Source organism: Miniopterus natalensis, chromosome 7 (genome assembly GCF_054644295.1).
Source record: "Miniopterus natalensis isolate mMinNat1 chromosome 7, mMinNat1.hap1, whole genome shotgun sequence".
In the NCBI taxonomy this organism is placed as follows: Eukaryota; Metazoa; Chordata; class Mammalia; order Chiroptera; family Miniopteridae; genus Miniopterus; species Miniopterus natalensis.
The window spans coordinates 72,853,587-72,869,685 of NC_142087.1; positions in this window are offsets into that span (position 1 = coordinate 72,853,587).

The following is a 16,099-nucleotide window of genomic DNA, read 5'->3' on the forward strand; positions in this document are numbered from 1 at the left end:
AAGGGGCAACACACTAAAGCTGACAAGCTCAATGGAGGCCAGCACGGGGGGCCTCACAAACTCAGAGTCAGAGCCTGGCTGGTAGCTCAGCAGGTTAGAGCATCATCGAGACGCGACAAAGAGGCAGGTTCCATCCCCAGTCAGGGCACATAGGAGAATCAACTAGTGAATGCACAAATCAGTGGGACAAATCACTGTTTCTCTCTCTCCCACTCTCTATCCCTTCCTCTCTCTCTAAAATCTATAATTTTTGAGAAAAATAAAAAAACACAAAAACTCAGAGACCTGAAGTAACCACATAGGACGGTCTGAAATTAAACTTTCTAACTGAAAGCGAGTCATGGCTGGTGGTCACGGCCTAGACTGGTATCTTTCCTGAGAAAGGCCAGTCTTCACCTCAACTGAGCCTGTCCTTTTTCCATGTACAATAACATAGCTTTGGAACATCAGGGTAATTTCCTTTCCCCAGACCCTCAGGGTACAACCTCCCAGCAGAGCAGGAGCCCACAGAGCCCGCGTTGCTGTGGTTGTCGTGTTCATTGTCCCCTGCAAACTCTCCTCTACCCACCTGTGTAAAAGAATATGTGTCTGTTTCTTTTACTTTTTATCCAACTCCAGAGAGGTCCCCACTTTGCCTTCTTCTGCCTCCCTAAACTGGCGCCAGTGGATTTCATGTGACCCCTTCTGCCCCCTCCTTTGAATGTAATGTATAAAATAAGGTGCCAAACTGCAATTCTCAGGAGCATTCTCTCAATCCACTGAGATTTTGCTTCCTGGCAATTGTCATCAGTTTGGCTCAAATAAACTCATAAAACTTCTCTACAGGTTTAAACATTTCCTACATTGACACTTCCTTGGCATAGGGCAAAGAATTCCAGAGAAGCCCACGCGGGACCAGCTTGAAGACCTGGGCTCATGCTAGATATCAACAAGGGCCCACTGGGCCCCACCGGTTTCCTGCTTTGCATCAAGTGAGCTTGGATGAGTTTTTCTCAAAATTCTGGAACCCCCGTTTTAGAGTAAGAGGTCTGACTTTATTTGAGCTGTTTATTAAAAAAATCCTCAAGGTGGAGGTAAAGGTTAAGGGTTGAGAGGACCAAGCTAAAGATGACTTGAAACCTCAGGATAGGAGTTGAGATGGGAGGCTCCTTTTAATTTTGGCTTTTCGATTGAAATCATTGTGAGTCTGAAGAAAAGCTTTTGCTGGGTAGAGGAGAGTCTGAACTCTTTGGGCTCTGAAGTTAAGGGGCACTTCCTGCCTCCAGCTCTAATCTTGGGTATTCTTAGGTGACTAAGAATCTCTGTGGAGGTGTCAGAGGGCATCCTCATGACATGCAGGAGCCCCATAGGAAAACTCACCTGTAATTAAATAATTGAGTTGTCCGGGGATGTGCACATAAATGTTGGTTACCTAGTGCTCTGAGTCCTCAAGGCTGTGTTAGACAGCTGGGGGAGAAACTGAGACACATAAGAGGGGTTGGTGCTACTTGGGAGGTGACGGCCTCTTGCAGTTCAACCCATAAGCAGCACACTTCAACCCATCACACGATATCCCTAGAAATTTGCTCAGACTCTGCAAATATCCAAAGGAAACTAAAATTAACATGGGAAATTGTGCCTCCAAGGCTGAAAAGTTCCAGCCCCAGCCCCTATTAGTACTTCTACACATATACAATAAATAGAAAGGCTTTACTTGCAAGTACTTACAGAAATGGGAAGATTTAACTAGAAGTGATATCAACTTAAGATGGCCAAAACGGAACTCTGTGGATGACTAAATTAATTTTTTTTGCATGCAAAATTAGAAAAGTGAAACTGAATGAATTGGAAGCATATCTTGATTGGAAATTAGAAGAATTTAGGAGGAGCAAAGATAAAATCTCTTCTTCACAAGAAGTTAATAAGAAATTTTAGAGACTGTGTCTGAACTCAGGAAGGCTTCTGAAGCTAATAAGTGCCAACAACCCATTCTTCCCCTTTCTGCAGCTCCTGCCCTATATCCTTTGCTTTCTGAGCTTTCTTGTTTGGACTTGCCCTCCCCTCCCTTCTTTCTTGCTCTCTAACTTCTCTACTGCCACTGCCTACTGGCCTAAGGAAAAATGAGAATAGAAATTCAGACAAGGATAATCCAGGAATTCTATGAGCTCCTTTCATGCAAAAGTCAACCTCAAGCAGAAACTGAAATTACCCCAAAGGGGCATTACTAAGGCCCTTGTAGCTGCTGGGGCTACTTTCTCTCTCCTTCACCATCCCCAACTCCCTGCCTCCTCCCTCAGCATTAAGCTTCTGTGAAAATGGGGGGGAGAGCTACTCAACCACTGAGTGTTTTTAAATGAGAAGCTGTGTCCTTCCGCCTAGGGAAGGTTATAGGGCAACCTGTGTTTTTACTGGCCAAAGTGGCCCCAGTTCCTCTGATATGGAGACTTACTTGAAACCCATGACACACATGCTTTTCCAAGATGGGTGGAAAGTACTTAAAATGAAGGAAATGAGACACTGACCCAATTGGGAAAATAATGATTTTAAAAGCGCCTCCATCGTCAGTCTCAGGCACCTGTCTGAAGCTTCCCAGGGGGAACCCCACGCATTCTGGTGGGCAGGGCCTCTGGAGCCCCAGGGCTGAGTCTGCCTTGGGTCTTGCCTTTGAGTGTCTCTGCTCTGAGCTGCTCTCCCTTCCCCCTGGAGCTGCACTCTGCAGAGGTGGTTTACTCAGCCCCAAGTTGGGCATAGTGCCCTTACCCTGTAGAAGGGGTGGCAGGTGCTTTCTCTCCTTCCCAGGGCTGAGCTGACTCAACTCACTGGGGAGTTCACATGGACCTGCTTCCCCACAATGCAGCTGTAGCGCCCACACATGCCTCCTGTCTCCCAGATAGATGCTCACCCAAAGACACAATCCTAATACCTCAGCTCTGTCTGGCTCCCTGTCACCCCCTGGCTGCCACACCAGGTAGTTGGGGATCAAAAATACATCTACATATCAGCTCTCCTCGGCAGTCCAATCTCTTCACACAGCTGGCCAGGGGCTGTGCAGGGCCATGGCCCAGGCTCCAACAGGGCCGAATATCTAAGACCTCTGCACTGTCATTCTGAGCGGTCGGGCTCTGATTTCCAACCCAGCACTGATCCCCTTTTCCTGGGATCACAGGCTGGGGCAGACTCAGGAGCTCTGCCCCTGGTGGGAGGAGAGTTGTCCAGGCCAGACCCCTTCTCACAGCTCTGTGGGAATAAATGGAGTTAATTCATTTGGTTCCTGTTAAATGGGGTGGTGGAAAAGGCGACTGACTCCCTCTTCCCAATTTGCACCAGAGAAATCATTGAATGAGAGAAAGGCATGGGCTCCAGGGGAAACTACAGAAGCCAGACCCTGCAGAGACTGGGGTGGGGGGTGGGGGGGGTGCTGAGTATATGCAGCCGTGGAGGAGGTGGGGACAGACAGAAGACGAACTCTGTCATGCCTGCTCTTGCCTCTCCTTTGCACAGTGCTGCACACTGGTCCCCCAGGGCCCCAGGCCCGAAATCAGCCCTGGCCAGGGAGGCAGGGATGGGCCAGTGCCCCAGGCACCCCCTCCTCCTGCTGCTCACCCCAAGACTGGGGGCTGCAGCTGGGGGTCCCTTCCTCTCCTGTTGCTTCTCTCCAGGGGCTTAGGAGACCTTGGCCAGGCAGGTGGGCAGTGATCAGAGCTCTCCACACTGAGGCTTGGTCAGCCTACAGGGCTCCCACCTCAGCCTGTGAAATACTCATTCCCAGAAATCAAGGTGCGGGCAGGGTGGCTTCCTTCTGGGCTGCAGGAGAAAATCGGTCCAGGTGTCTCCCAGGCTGAGCAGAAACACCAGTCTCAGACCAGCAAGCTGAGTATGAAATTCCCCATAAATACACCCAGAAACACCACCGCACATTTTCTCGTGGGTAGGTTCCCACCCAGGTAAATGCACCCACTGGTGAAAGATTCACGCCCTGCCCACAAATGTCAGGAAGCAGCCTGAAGGCTGAACAAACCTGAGTTTGAGGGGGGGGGAATTAAAGAGACAAACAAAGTTATGGGATCAGGAGGACTGCCCTGAATGAGGTGCAGCCCCAAATGGCTCCAAGGTCTTTATTACTAGTGAGTAAGAAACAACTGGTAAGGAGGTGAGGCCGATACAAAGTAGTTCCTTCAAGCTGCACAAACACACTTTCAGAGTAAACATCCTGCCTCCTGCATGGGCCCAGACCTTGGGAATTATCTTTATTTCGGCTCCTCACAGGAACTTGTGGGGAGGGTTGAGTCTTGGCTCCAGACCCTCAGGTGGGTGGACCATGTCCAGACAGGTCACGGGCTCCCAGCATCCAGGGTAACTGCGGGGAGGGTCAGTCCCCGACTGCAGACCCTCAGGTGGGTGGACCATGTCCAGACAGGTCACGGGCTCCCAGCACACAAGCGGCTTCCTCCTGTGGCGGGTGGTGAAGAGGCCCCTTGACCATAAATGGGGGTGTCATGGGCTCAGTGAGCAGGTGTCTGGGCTCAGCTCCCAGGGAGGGGACCGAGCTCTGGGAGGGACGTGGTGGGGCTGCCTGGTTCCCTGGCTCCCGCCCTCCTGCCTGCAGGGGCTGCAGGAAGCTCCAGGGCGGGCGCCGGCCTGCAGGGGCGGGTGGAGCCAGAAGCTGCAGAAGCTGGAGCCCCTGGAGCTCTGCGGGCCACCCTCAGGGTCAGACCCCCGCCCCCCGCCCCTCAGGGACCCCGGCCGCCTCCGCAGGCTTTGGGCAGAGCGGGGCAGCGGACCCTCCAGGCGGGAGGAAACTCCCACAGGTCTGAGGAAAGAAGCAAGAAGCTCCTGCTGAGGAAGGCGCGCGGGCCCTGGAACAGCGGGGCCCCACCCCAGGCCCCGCCCCTCTGCAAGCCCAGCCCTACCCCTGCCAGAGCCGCGCCCAAGAGCCCCTCGTCCCGGGCCGCCCCAAACGGGCGCTCCCAGGGGCTGAGAGGGGGGCGACAGGTCCAGGGGCTGGATCCCGCCTGGGCGCGAACAGCCTGGAGGAAGGTGAGCCAGTTCCAGAGGCTCCGGTCCCCCGCGGGGGGCCCACGGCGTCCTGGGAGCCCTGGGGGGGCGGGAGTGGCTGGTGGGACAGCAGCGGGGAGGCGGAGGGAGGACAGGCCGCCCGCGAAAGGGACGCGGGGAGTCGGGCGCCCAGGAGGCCCCGGGAGGGCGAGCGGAGGCTGCACCCAGCGCAGAGCAAGGGGAGCAGGAGGCCCAGGAAGGGAGGAAAGTGGGAAGAACAAGGGGGGCGGGGGGGGGGAGCTAGAGAGAGTCTCTGCGGAGGGTGCGGGAAGGAGTGAAACTCCCTGAGGATGCTGCCCGCAGATCAGGAGTCCTGTGCAGGGCCTCAGTCCCCAGGGGCTCCCGCAAAATGATGAGGACAGAGGGCGGGACACGGGGCACAGTGGTGGGTTTCCTGTTGGAGCTGCGCGTGGTGAATCGGTTATTCTCCTACTTTCATGTCTTGAAATTCCCATGATGAAGAGTAGGGGGAAAGCTCTGGAGGCTTTTCATCCCGGGGACTGAGTGGCCATTCCCACCGCTGTCCTCAGGGGACACCTGCATTCGGCATTTACTGCCTCAGGCTCCAAACCTGACTGCCACTCCCCTCGCCCTTGCTTTGTCCTGGACCCCTTCCCCTTACCTTGGCCTTTTCTGTGCACCTGCTCCTGGAGCCAGCCTTTCTGAAGCACTAAGCTAGTCTGCAACACTGGCTTGAAGAGCCTCACATGGAAGGTCAAGGTCATAAGCCAGGACACAGCAGTGCAGGCCTGCAGGGCCTTCCCCTGCCCCTGAAACCAGCTTCACCCCAACAGGCACCTTGAAGGCAGCCAAAGGAATTGCTAGTTAACTTCCCACCACCATGGTCCCCTTTATCCCCACTTTGCTCTCTGTGGATTGTCACCTGCTGTCAGCCATGGTGCAAAGATAATTAAATGAAAAGTTACAGAAAGAAACAATTGAGAAGTTTTAACTGGTGCGATGTTCTGAGAAGCCTGGTGAAATCTCGGGCTGTCCTGCTCCATCCGGGTGCTTTACTTGCCACCTGCCCTTGACGTCTGTTTTCAGACCAGTTGTCATAGCATTGCACTGCTGGTGTTGAAATAGCCCTTACTTCACTTCTAATGGCCCGAAAACGTAAGCTGGCCATTTGGATCTGCCAAAAGGAAGCTGTCAGGTGCTTCCTTTAAGTGAAATGGTCTGTGTGTAAAGCTCAGTACTATCTACAGTTTCAGGCATCTATGGGGGCTTGGAATGGACCCCTGCAGATAAAGGGGGGCTGCTGTATTTTATCTTCTGCCTCTAGATCTATTACTTCTGCTTCCAAGGCTTTTCCTCGTTTTCTCGCTGTGGTGTTTGTCTGTCCGTGTCAGTCAGCTCAGGGACTCTTCCCATCTTAGGTGAAGGAGCCGCCTTCACTTCTCTGCCTGGTGCCGTTGCACCCGGCACTGTGTGAGCAATTCCTGAGTGCTCTAGTTTTTCTTAGAACATTCTTTTTGACTCTTCCTTGTTTCCTTTCACAGCCTGTTGAGGTAAGTGACATGCAGTGTGAACTAAGGGTGTCTCAAGAGTAGCCGTTTCCATGTCCACTGGTGTGCTTTCTCCAACCAGGTTTAAAGTTCCTGAGAGCAAGGATGGCGCTTACCAATGTTCCCTAAAGGCCTGTCACTCAGGTGTCCAGGGAGTGTGGGCCAGTGATGACGATTTGTGATCCTTGCAGTTGATAATCTAGGAGATAGTGAGCAGTGGATTGATTTTGATGTTAGCATGTAAATTTAGATACTAGTTTTCAACAAGTTTGAAATTATTTTAGGACACTTTCCCTCCAAAAACTGGTGGTACATTTGGTGTTTGTGCCACTGTACTCCAGGAAGGCAAAGCTGGGCAACGTGTAGAATATGGGGCTCTGTCAGCAGATCCAGGAGGGACACAGCCCAGTCGCAGAACTACAGAGGGGAAAACGGGATGTGGAGTTGTATTGACATCAACGCAAATGGTGAGCCCAGAGATCCTGAGGGGAGCGTGTATGTAGGCTGTTGTGGGCACTCAGCAAGTGCCCCATGTCTATTAAGCCGCCACAGTCGGTGGTTTCAGCTCTGCCAGTTCCCGAGGATTGAACGTCTAATGGTGCACAAAGCAAGAGGAAAGTGGGATTTGTTCAGTGTCGATTTTTGTGATTTATATCTATCCTTTCCAGCAGAGTCTTGGTGAACAGACTCTCGTGCAGCAAGCTGAGGAGACAGTGGATGCCAGAAAATGGAAGAGAGACAGGCTAAAGGAGCATATCCAAGGCCTAACGAACAGGTAACGTGGCAGCGCTGTTACATTGTCACTTAAGGAAATGGTCTGTTTTGTAAAAATATAGAAACTATCCCCGGAATTAAAACCCAGTAAGGGGGCCGGTCTGTGGCTGCTGATTGGCCCCTTTCTATTCCCACCTTGATGCAGCCAGACCCAGATGCTGATGAGCAGGGTGCCTACCTTTTCTCTTTGGTATATTGAGCCCTTCAGAGCTTGAAAGCAATGCAGGTGCCCATGTGGTTAATCTGAGAAGTCCCAGGAGCAGGGTGAGCAGAACAGGCTCTCTTCCCTGCAGAGGCCCAAGGTGGCCCTCGGGCCGAGCATGGTCCTCCATCCCCAGGCTCATTCCGCTCTCTGCCTGTGTGCAGCTCTGCATGGTCCCCCACAGTCAGGACAGAACAGGCCAGTGCCACAAGGCTCTTCCACTACCCCTTGTAGTCAACCCCCCCCACACTGCTTTAAAAATTTTTTTTAAAAATGAAAACAGAACACTATCGCCTCTTCTGTACTCTGTCCTTGCTTGGTGACCCTCTCTCTTGTCAGCGTCAGGGAGGCCGCTGTGATGAGATCATGACCTTTCCAGTCGGTATCTGCTCCCTCCTTGTAGCTGATGCCAGGGTTGTTGGAGGAACAGGTCTAATTCGGGGAGTGTAGACGAAGGGAGGTGCATGGTCAGCATGTGAGCCAGTGACGCTTACATAGTGGATGGTATTGCTGTTTGAGGAAGAACTTGGGGATGCCTTTGGATCTTTACATGGTCCAGAACCTTAATGGTGAGGTTTTGTTTCTTGCCTTGTGATAGCCCCACTCCCGAGAACTGGCCGGGCCACAAAGCTGTGCGGCAGGTCCCCCCCCTTGTGGTCCGCAGGCTCCATGTCGTCACCATGGCGGTCCTCGCGGTCTCCCAGCCCGGTAAGCAGGACAGATGTTGATTGAACCCCACCTTGCAAGTTCAGCAAAGCCTGAGGAGCTGTGTGAGGGTCCCCAGACCATGGGCGGTGGAAGGGCTCTGGGACGTGTTTTCGTCCCCTGGGCCGGTGCTCATTCCACTGGCCTGGCCTTCCAGCATGTCCTTGCTCCAGCGCCTGCTCCCGTCAGCCTGGCGCCTCACTGGGGCTTTTACACGTGGGACTCGTGCTTTCCGATGCACGCACTCGCCCAAATGAGTCCTCCTTTGTGGTGTGAGGGTCCCCCAGCGACAGCAGTGTGGGGTAGACGCTGTGTGTCTGCAGCTCGGCTCCACTTTCCAGCTGCCACCGGGTGGCCTCTGCAGCTGCTCTAGTGAGTTTTGCAAGTAGCCAGTGTCCTCAGGAGCTCATTACAGGTTAGTTAGTTACCTTCTGCCCGGCAAGTGGAAAGTGCAGGTCATACTGGGCACTGGGGGCAGGGACAGAGGACAGGCTCAGGCTCTGGGTCCTCTGTTCCTCGGGTCTCCCGGCCCTGCAGGCACCCGCTGCTTAGGGAGTCAGCCTTCGCAGTAAGGGTTTTATTTCTGAGAGGCACGCTCACCCTCACACAGAGCCGAGTCCCACTCTTCCCTGCAGTGTGATGGAGCCGTGGGCACTGTTCCTCGTTCCTTGTGTTGCCACAACTCGGCGCTGTTACAGGGCTTTCCCAGCCCCCCGCCCAGTCCTCCTGTGCCACACCAGGATCCTCTATAACCACATGGTTTGGCTCCGACAGAATATCACAGAGTTGTAGCAAAAGCCATAGACCCCAAGCACCTACAGCATGTCAGGAATGTACTGGACTTGGAGGTATGAGGCTATTGGTGCACTTCTCACTTAAACCTTCACTAATGGCATGAAGGAGGCCAGAAATGACTTGTTCCAGGGAAGTCGTTATGGTGCTTCAGCTGATGGCATCCCCTGAGACTTCTGCCAGAGCAAGGAGCCCTCTGGATGCTTTGTCCATTAAACTCCAGTTTTATGAAGTTTGAGGTTTTTGGATTTTTTAATTTTTTTTTTTTTTTTTTTTTTAAATTTCAGAGAGGTAGGGAGATGGAGAGAGAGAGAGAAACATCAGTGATGAGAGAGTCACTGATGGGCTGCCTCCTGAACGCCCCCTGCTGGGGATCGAGCCTGCAACCCAGCCCTGTGCCCTGACTGGGTATCAAACCCCAGTCCCCTGGGTCATGGGTTTGATGCTCAACTGCTCAGCCAAGCCTGGTGACCAGTTTGGTGGTTTTTTCAAAAGTAATTTTGTAGTATTTCATTTTAAATAGTTCAGTGAACAGATTAATGCTTTCTGATACACTCATTTTTTGTGTCTAAACATGTCCAACCATGTTCAAATTATTCACTTTTTATACACAAATTTGTATGAAGTAAATTTTATTTAACTTTCATTATTTCAATAGTTTGATGCAAAATTAGCATTTAGTATGGAAATGAGGAAGCAGAGAAATTATGACATCTGTTATATGATTTTTATTAGGTATGCAATAACGCTCTGCCAGGAAAGAGCAATTTTTTGCAGGTCTACACATACTTGAATTGCTACTTTCAGTTTCTAGGTGGATAGTAATCTAAGTTTACATGATACTTAAGAAGAAATAAGTGAATTATAGATATACCACCTTTTATTTTTATTTAAATATATGTACACATTATAATAAAGTAGATATTTTGATTGTTTTTTTTTTAATTTTGTTTTGTTTTTTGTTAATTCTCACCCAAGGATATGTTTTCCATTACTTTTCAAAGAGAGTGGCAGGGAAGGAGGGAGTGGGAGAGAGAGAGAGAGAGAGAGCAACATGGATGTGAGAGACATACATGGACTGGTTGCCTCCCACACGAGCCCCAACTGGGGGTAGGGAGGGATCCCCAACTCAGGTACGTGCCCTTGACCAGAAATTGAACCTGAGACCGTTCATTGCATGGGCCGATGCTTCAACTGATGAAGCACACCAGCCAAGGCTAATTATGTAGTTTTAATACAATTATGATCACAGTGTTTAAGTAAATTTATTACATTCATTGTTTCTGGGCTTAGCTTTGAGCTAACAGAGTGGGGTACTTCTACCACTTCTATAACATTGTTAGAATACTATTCTTACATTAAAAAGCGGTAAGTAGGCCCAGGCAGTGTTGCTCAGTGGTTGAGCATGGCTACGGCAACCTGGAGGTCATGGCTTGATACATGGTCAGGGCACATCCCCGGGTTTGAGGCTCGATCCCGAGTAGCGGGCTTGCAGGAGGCAGCCCAATGGTGAGTCTCTGTCATCATTGATTTTTCTATCTCTCCCTCTCCCTTCCTTTCTGAAATCAATAAAAACATTTAAACAATGGTAAATCAGAGGAATGCTTTTGTTTCTTAACCCTCGCTAATGGAAGAGTAAGTGTAAAATTGAAGAGCTTCCCCTAAAATAATTCTGTAAAAGTATTTGAATGGCACCAAAGTGCCTATAAAAGTTTCATACATAGCCATATGGATGTGTGTTATTAAACAGGAATTCTTTATCCCTGCTTAATATGTCTGCACGACAGTTCAGACCTTTGTTCCATTGGGAGGAGTCATATGACACAGCCAAAACCATACTCAACTTTTTTAAAACAAACAAAGGGGGGTCCAGAAAATGACAGGTGTCGTCCAGTCCACTGGATCCCCTGGAGGCCATCCGATCGTGCTCCCACTGGTAAAGGAACAGTACACCCACAGCAGGCCCCCAGGAAAAGGTAGGAGGGCGACCTGGCTACGGGTGGGAAGTGAAGGGTGGGATCTCCCGTCTCCCTCCTGGGAAGGTAGAACCAGCCAGAAGGAGTGTTGGATGTGCACACGTGTGTGTAGGAGCCTGAAGGGGGCATGCTCCATGCACACACGTCTGCCTCCTTAGGTATGTTACCAATCAAGTAGAAAATGCAAACCCACGGCAGTGTTGCGGTAGTTCTGTCCCAGAACAATGTAGTCACTTTAGCATGAGAAGCCTCACGGATCGTGTCTGTGGTGGGAGGGACGCAAATCTCCAGAGCTGATGTCCACACAGCTCCTTTGCAGAGCACAGCCTGCGAGACGCAGGCTCAGCTTTTGTTCCTGTGGTGCGTGCGCCTCGCTGCCCATGCTGCTAGGCCTCAGTGTGACAGCCTCGCCATGGCATGGCACCCTGCAGCTCCATTTCTCACTGTCCTCCTCTGCCTCAGGCCCTCGGGACCAAATACCAAAGCGAGGCTCCTGCGTGGAGGCAGCCTTGACCACATGGAGGCGGCCACTGCCCAGCCATGAAGTCCTGGTCATCAGAGCTGGGCTTCCAGACCTGTTTGTCTACAGCCATCACTACACCCTATCTCCTGGCACCAGGCCTCACCCCAGGTGAGTGATGGGTCCGTCCAAACCCGAAGGGATGAGCGTCTGGAGCCCAGGGTCCTTGGGGACCCCTACTCTTGGAAGCAGGAGGGGCCTCTGAAACTAAGGTGTGGTCAGCAGATAGGCTCAGCTGTGGAAAGGCCCTGGCATCACACAGACACAGGTTCCGACTCAGCTCTGCCTGCAACTGTTTTTGGACAGATGACGTCACTGTCTAGAGTCTGGTCCTGAGCAGCTTAAGGGAAGGCCCTAGAGTCATTTTGGAAGGGATCTGGGGCTGCTGTCAGAGAGAAACTAGCACGTTTGAGGCCCAGGGAATTGTAGCCCTTCTCGGGGAAAGAGTAGTGACTGGTGGCCCAAGGGTTGTGCGCTGTTCCTGGTAGGAGCTGCTGGTGCAGGGCTCAGTCTCTAGGGAGTCAGCTTCCTCTCCCAGGTGCTGGATTCTTTCCTTGTCCTTCCTCGGGCCCCTGAGAGAACAAGGCCCCGGGGGAGCACCTCTGCTTTTGGTGCATTGCCCTCAGGTTGGACTCTGCCTCCGTTTGGAGTCCCAGTCATTGCACAGGCAGAAGCCTGGTTTAAAGTTAAGTCAAATAGAAGTCTGGAGACTGAGGCTGTCCCAGCAGGAGAAATGGGGGGATGGAGAGTACAGGCAGGTCCTAAGGGACGGTCCACACGTCCCCCCTCCTCCAGGTGCTGGACCCCACCACCACTCAGGCGCTGGGCCGAGTCAGAGGTGGCCGTTTGGCAAAAGGCCTGTTTCGCCATGGGTATCCCCGGTCCCCTGTCTCACAGCCGTATTTTCACCATAGGCTAGACTTCAGATGACAGCTTTGTGAGCGCTTCCTGGAGCTCGACTTCACCAACTGCAGGCAGCATGGTGAGTGGGTGGTGTGCTGTGCCCTTCAGCCTCGGTTCTCATGCCTGTTTTCATTCACAGGACTTGTCCTTCCTGTTAATTCCTGTGTGGAAGTTCCACTGACACAATGGGTACAAGTAGAGTTGTAATGCTAGAGTGGGAACGGGGGACCCACAGTTCCTCCACACTCCTTCCCTGCCCTCCGAGGGGCCTAAACATGCAGCTTCTGCTTACATACCTCCAGTGATGGGGAAGTCACTACCTATGGAGTGCCCTCCTTCTGGAGGCTCTGGCTGTCCTTGCTTGAAGGAAGGCCTGGCGACCCATGCAGAGAGCACTGACTGCAGGAAGGTCTCGCTGTCCTCGCCTGGAGGTTACTTGCCCAGAGCAGCTCCAAGATGTAAATTTCATCTCAGAAATTGTTAGAAACACTTGCATCTGATTTAGGCCTATTACAAATGTCTGCAGAAGGGAAACAGTGAATTATGCCACCCCTCTCAAAAATTAAAAGTTGCTCTGGGTTTTTGTAATTCCTGAAACACAAGCTCCTAGAATGGTGGGAAACTCAATTTTTAATTAAAACAAAGACTGAGAGAGTTCAAATGGGACCCAGTCTCTGAACTGATCAGCAGTAAGTGTAGGAGTGAGGGTGGTCTCCTGCCCTCTCCACTGCGTAAAATATTGAATGGTGCTGGCACTGATCCGCACAGACATAGACGCTTCTAGCTGACGGGTGGAGACAGGGCTGGGGTGACACAGCTGGACCCGCGGAGCCCTCTCTCCTCGCCCTGGGGGAGGATGACAACAGGAGGGGTCGGCCACCACTCTCGGAAAGTTTCACTGGCAGCCCGACTTAGGCTCACCCTCGGACGAGAGGGTTTCCTTCCTGAGGGCTCTGGCTCCTCGAGCTTCTCTTCCCGAGGAGGAGGCGAGGAGTGTGCAGCGAGGGCTCCAGGATACAGGGGTGGTATGGAGGCCGTTGATTTGTATCGCAGTTTCCTCTTAGGGACACATCCTTTTCAAAGGCAGAGGTGGCTTTTAAGTTCAAGTTTTCCCTTCTCAAAGAGGGGACTCGTTCTGCTTTTGTGCCTTCAGGAAAACCGAGTATTTGTGGCTCACCCCACATGCCCTTGCCAACTGGTGTTTTCCAGCTGCTGCTGTTTGTGGCCCCCACCAGCACTTGGGACCTGGGTGCCCTGTGGACCCGGTGAATCCGGAGCAGACTGCTTGGCGGGGCGGGAAGCAGAGCATCTCCGGGTGTGTCCTCGGTTCTCAGTGCAGCTCAGCTGCTCACCAGCTGTGAGCAGGGACCGTGGAAACTAGTCCCTGTCCCGCAGTTGTTAGTGTGCAGCTGGATAGACACTGATGATCCCGGGGACAGGGACCGGATACTGAACGTGCTGGAAGAATGGGCCAGGAGGGGAGGTCTGCAGGCCTGGAAGGGGCAGCCTGCCCTCGGCCAAGGCAGTGTCCCCTCCCTGTAGCCGCTCTCACCCTCAGACCCGAGGGCTGTGGTGGACACTCATGCAGGTACAGGGCAGCCGGGAGGGTGTTTCCCCCACACTCGTCACGGAGAAGGTTGATTTTTTTTCCCCGTTTAGGGCAGACTGTGTGTGTGTCAATTGTGGGTCCAGATGTCTTCCTGGGTCAGGAGTTGTTGGCAGGTGCAGGTGGTTCCTGGGCTGCTGAGCTGTCCCACAGACTGACTTTCCCTGACATGTCTAGCTGCCTGGGGTCTGACTCCACTTGCTGGTGACCCCTGCCTCTTCCGCATGCACTCCTTCCTTTCTTCTTCTCATGGTGTCCATCCACCTCAGGGGACACCTCCACTCGGCTCCTCCAGGCTGTGCGGTGCTGGCAGAGGGCTGCAGGTACCAGAGCAGGGTCCGACCTCGGACTGGGGGCCTTGGCATGCTGCCAACAGAGTGGGAAAGGACACTGGTTCCCTGGACACTGGAAGCCTGGCCCGGGTACAGCTGCTCAGCCAGGGTAGCAGCTTAAAGGGAACAAAGGTGGGTTGGCCGTCCCCTTCAAAGTCCAGAGTTACCCTTGGTGGCTCCGTTCCTACATCTCCCCTGTCAGATCCAGAGAAAGGTATAGGTGGCAATGAGGCCTTCGAGTGAGGCCACTCTGGCATTTAGGAGCTGCTGGCATCATTTCTATTTCTTGTGTCCTAAGATGAAGCCCTCACAAGGTGTCTGAGCTGGTGGCCTGAGAAGGAACACAGGTCAGTCTACCCAGCAGCTCTCTGCCTCCCACTGAGCTTGGTCGGAATGAGGAGCAGTTGGAAACCGTTGGCTGTGTCCAGCCTCCCAGCCCTCACCCTCCCATCCAGTGGATGTGTTTTTGGAAATGTCTTCCTTCTCTCAGTCTGTTTTTCTGCTGGTGAAGTTAGGGGGCTGCCTGAGTGACACCAGATTTTCTCCCTGAGCCATGTGTGGCCCCGGCCTCAGCATCTCAACCAAGGGCTTTGTGTGTGGTGGGGCCCAGCTAGGCTGTGAAAGGCCCAACAGGAGTGGGAAACTTTAGTCCTCGCCAAGTGGCCTGCACAGGGGACGTCCTGGGCAAAAGAGGGCTCTCTGGTGACCCTGGTGGCCCTCACTCCGGCTGCTCACTTCTTCCTCTGTTCTCTGTAGGACATTCTCAGCTGCCAGGATGACCTGCTCAGTGACCTCTTGAGGAAGGCCAATGATCTCCCAACCATTAGAGTTTAGCCAAGACCCCTGACCAGGAGAGAAGGGGCCGGGATGCCCACCAGCTCTGCGGCCCCACCATGAAGATGGCTGTCAGCACCTCTGAGGGGAAGCTGCTGAAGCCAGGGCTGTGCGAGCCCACCTTGAGACCTGCTGAGGCGGACCCAGCCTCCCCAGAGCCTGTCTCTGTGCAGACCCCAGCAAGCCACGATGCCCCCAGCCTCCCGCACACCTGCCAGCTGGAGCTCCTCCTTGAGCCGGGCGGGCCCAGCACACCCTGTGGTGCGAGTGTGGACCGTGGCTGCCTGTGCCTGGTCTCCTGGACCAGCAGCTGCAGAGCCCTAAACGCACCGCTGCCTCCTGACGCCGCCGCCCTTCTCTCTGTCCTCCCGTGGTGGCAGGAATGGGGTTCCCCTGCGTTTCTCCCGCTTGTTCTGTCAGTGAAGACACTGTGCCAAGCCCTAAAGGGTGACACTCCCAGGTGTGGGACATGAATCTACAGCCTCCAGGCACTGCTTTCTATTGAACAAATCTACTCTGACCTGGGGATGTTCGTAATGCAGGGACAAAACTGGGCCCCCAAAGCAGACGCTATTGCAGCACGCCCCTGCGGAGCACTTGTTTACAACTTGTTGACCACCTTTAAAGCATGTGTGCGTGTGCAGATACTCAAGGGCACACAGGCTCACAGGGCGGAAACTCTACTATGTTTCCTAGAAGCCATATCATCCTAGTTGAAGACCAGATCCGCCAGAATACAGAGATCTTGAGGCCTTGGCAGAACCTGGAGTCAGGCTCACTGTAAACCAAGAGTGTTGCTGAGACACTCCTGGGCTCCCATGTACTTCCCTTCACCCAGGGCCAAGGTGGCCTTCCTGGCAGGTGGCCTCAGGCCTTTTTCTCTCTCTAGCTGGCTCCTGGGCCCACACAGGGA